Source organism: Oncorhynchus keta, chromosome 23, assembly GCF_023373465.1.
Source record: "Oncorhynchus keta strain PuntledgeMale-10-30-2019 chromosome 23, Oket_V2, whole genome shotgun sequence".
Classification (NCBI taxonomy): domain Eukaryota; kingdom Metazoa; phylum Chordata; class Actinopteri; order Salmoniformes; family Salmonidae; genus Oncorhynchus; species Oncorhynchus keta.
The window spans coordinates 5,950,099-5,953,906 of NC_068443.1; the positions used below are offsets into that span (position 1 = coordinate 5,950,099).

The 3,808-nt window shown below is 49.2% G+C and overlaps 1 long non-coding RNA gene across 3 annotated transcripts; it reads left to right on the plus strand.

The window, feature by feature from the left end:
- The first annotated feature begins 376 nt into the window (after nucleotides 1-376).
- LOC127911105 (uncharacterized) lies at nucleotides 377-2,448 on the plus strand. Of its 3 annotated transcripts, none has more exons than XR_008077611.1 (4): nucleotides 377-634; nucleotides 676-798; nucleotides 840-962; nucleotides 1,373-2,448. It is a non-coding gene; the product is annotated as an uncharacterized LOC127911105 (long non-coding RNA). The 3 variants fall into 3 exon arrangements; XR_008077612.1 differs by having other exon boundaries at nucleotides 377-552; XR_008077610.1 differs by having other exon boundaries at nucleotides 377-798.
- Nucleotides 2,449-3,808: the final 1,360 nt, after the last annotated feature.

Sequence of the window (3,808 nt, forward strand, 5' to 3'; positions counted from 1 at the left end):
GCAAAGTAATCTCAAGTTACACTTTGGACCATAGGCTACAGTGTATGACGGGTATTAGGAATCTCCAGTTTAAATCTGCATGTGTACAGATGTCCTAAAACCATGTCTGTATCCATCCAGTGAGAGACAGCTGTGTAACAAGGCCTTTATCAACATATAATAATAATAATGATAACGATAATAATAATAATAATGATAATGATAATGATAATAATAATGATAATAATAATAATAATGATAATAATAATGATCATTATAATAATAATAATAATAATGATAATAATGATAATGATAATAATAATGATAATAATAATAATAATGATAATAATAATGATCATTATAATAATAATAATAATAATGATAATAATGATAATAGTAATAATGATAATAATAATGATAATGATAATGATAATAATAATAATAATATTAATGATAATAATAATAATGACAATAATAACAATAATAATGAGTAAGGATATTAGCAAGGAAGTTGTAGAAAACCCCCAGAGGCAACATACTGATCAACTGCCTGTTACTGTGCTGTCTGAAGAGGTCTCCAACACACCATGTCTGTTACTGTGCTGTCTGAAGAGGTCTCCAACACACCATGTCTGTTACTGTGCTGTCTGAAGAGGTCTCCAACACACCATGTCTGTTACTGTGCAGTCTGAAGAGGTCTCCAACACACCATGTCTGTTACTGTGCTGTCTGAAGAGGTCACCAACACACCATGTCTGTTACTGTGCAGTCTGAAGAGGTCTCCAACACACCATGTCTGTTACTGTGCTGTCTGAAGAGGTCTCCAACACACCATGTCTATTACTGTGCAGTCTGAAGAGGTCACCAACACACCATGTCTGTTACTGTGCAGTCTGAAGAGGTCTCCAACACACCATGTCTGTTACTGTGCAGTCTGAAGAGGTCTCCAACACACCATGTCTGTTACTGTGCTGTCTGAAGAGGTCACCAACACACCATGTCTGTTACTGTGCAGTCTGAAGAGGTCTCCAACACACCATGTCTATTACTGTGCAGTCTGAAGAGGTCTCCAACACACCATGTCTGTTACTGTGCAGTCTGAAGAGGTCACCAACACACCATGTCTGTTACTGTGCAGTCTGAAGAGGTCTCCAACACACCATGTCTATCACTGTGCAGTCTGAAGAGGTCTCCAACACACCATGTCTGTTACTGTGCAGTCTGAAGAGGTCTCCAACACACCATGTCTGTTACTGTGCAGCCTGAAGAGGTCACCAACACACCATGTCTGTTACTGTGCAGTCTGAAGAGGTCACCAACATACCATGTCTGTTACTGTGCAGTCTGAAGAGGTCTCCAACACACCATGTATATTACTGTGCTGTCTGAAGAGGTCACCTACACACCATGTCTGTTACTGTGCTGTCTGAAGAGGTCACCAACACACCATGTCTGTTACTGTGCAGTCTGAAGAGGTCTCCAACACACCATGTCTGTTACTGTGCAGTCTGAAGAGGTCACCTACACACCATGTCTGTTACTGTGCAGTCTGAAGAGGTCACCAACACACCATGTCTATCACTGTGCAGTCTGAAGAGGTCACCAACACACCATGTCTGTTACTGTGCAGTCTGAAGAGGTCACCTACACACCATGTCTGTTACTGTGCTGTATAAACGCTTGCCTTTCTCCATCCGTCTTGTGCCTGTGATGCCCCATTGTGACAACACACACACACACACACACACACACACACACACACACACACACACGTCAGAAGGACTGGAGAGCAGAGCATGCTGGGAGCTAAGGCGATGGTCGCCCAATTGCAGCCCTATGCGGAAGCATAGCTGTCATTAGGGCCCAACGTCGCCAAATAAAAATGGGCACATACACACCACACACACACACACACACACACACACACACACACAAAAAATCCTATCCATCTGCCATAGCAGCAGGGTAGGGTAAGGGCCAGCGAAGCACTTTCCTGCCATTCCCTGTCATGCTTCCGCCCGCCCGGCTAGTGCTTACTAACACTACACACACACACACACACACACACACACACACACACACACACACACACACACACACACACACACACACACACACACACACACACACACACACACACACACACACACACACACACACACACACACACACACACACACACACACACACACAGGAGCTGTGTATAAACAGCTCGGCCTGCCACACTGGTACCATCACAGAAAGCAGAAAAGCACCCTGACCATATTCCCTTTCTTTTTCTCTTTCCTTCTTTTTATCCGGTGAGAAAGCAAGCTGGCCCGGCCGTTGCCATCTGACAACCTGTCAACCTTGTCCTTCAGATGATGCCCGGGTGAATACCGGACCTGACACATAAATGTTTCTGCACCTTGAAAGCAAAGCGTACTGCACTTTGCCACTGTCCTCTCGCCTGTTCTTGTGTAACAAGAGTTTGTTCCCAGGCCGGTAATGGCTTGGGAAGAGAGACCCTGGAGGGAGAATGGATAAAAGAGGGTGAGGGGGGGGCAGCGAGGGAGAGGGAGGGGGTGCAGCAAGACAAGAGAGAGCGAGAGGGGGGCAGCAAGAGAAGAGCGAGAGGAGAGAAGGAGGGGGGGGCAGCGAGAGAAGAGGAGGAGGGGGCGGCAGCGAGAGAAGAGGAGGAGGGGGGGGCGGCGAGAGAAGAGGAGGGGGGGCAGCGAGTGAAGAGGAGGAGGGGGGGGCAGTGAGAGAAGAGGAGGAGGAGGGGGCGGCAGCGAGAGAAGAGAAGGAGGAGGGGGGCAGCGAGAGAAGAGAAGGAGGAGGGGGGCAGCGAGAGAAGAGGAGGAGGAGGGGGGCAGCGAGAGAAGAGGAGGAGGGAGGGGGCAGCGAGAGAAGAGAAGGAGGGGGGCAGCGAGAGAAGAGGAGGAGGAGGGGAGGCAGCGAGAGAATAGAAGGAGGGAGGGGGCAGCGAGAGAAGAGAAGGAGGGAGGGGGCAGCGAGAGAAGAGAAGGAGGGGGGCAGCGAGAGAAGAGAAGGAGGGGGTCAGTGAGAGAAGGGAGAGCGGGGGGGGCAGCGAGGGAAGTGAAAGAGGGGGGAGCGAGGGAGAGAGAAGGAGGGGCAGCAAGAGAAGAGAGAAAGGGGGGCAGCAAGAGAGAGAGAGGGAGAGAAAACGGGGTTCATGTCTGTTCCACTCCCTGGGCCCTGAGTGTAAACAGGGTTAATGTCTGTTCCACTCCCTGGGCCCTGGGTGAAAACGGGGTTAATGTCTGTTCCACTCCCTGGGCCCTGAGTGAAAACAGGGTTAATGTCTGTTCCACTCCCTGGGCCCTGAGTGAAAACAGGGTTAATGTCTGTTCCACTCCCTGGGCCCTGAGTGAAAACAGGGTTAATGTCTGTTCCACTCCCTGGGCCCTGAGTGTAAACAGGGTTAATGTCTGTTCCACTCCCTGGGCCCTGAGTGTAAACAGGGTTAATGTCTGTTCCACTCCCTGGGCCCTGAGTGAAAACGGGGTTAATGTCTGTTCCACTCCCTGGGCCCTGAGTGAAAACAGGGTTAATGTCTGTTCCACTCCCTGGGCCCTGGGTGAAAACAGGGTTAATGTATGTTCCCCTCCCTGGGCCCTGAGTGTAAACAGGGTTAATGTCTGTTCCACTCCCTGGGCCCTGGGTGAAAACGGGGTTAATGTCTGTTCCACTCCCTGGGCCCTGAGTGTAAACAGGGTTAATGTCTGTTCCACTCCCTGGGCCCTGAGTGTAAACAGGGTTAATGTCTGTTCCACTCCCTGGGCCCTGAGTGAAAACGGGGTCAATGTCTGTTCCACTCCCTGGGCCC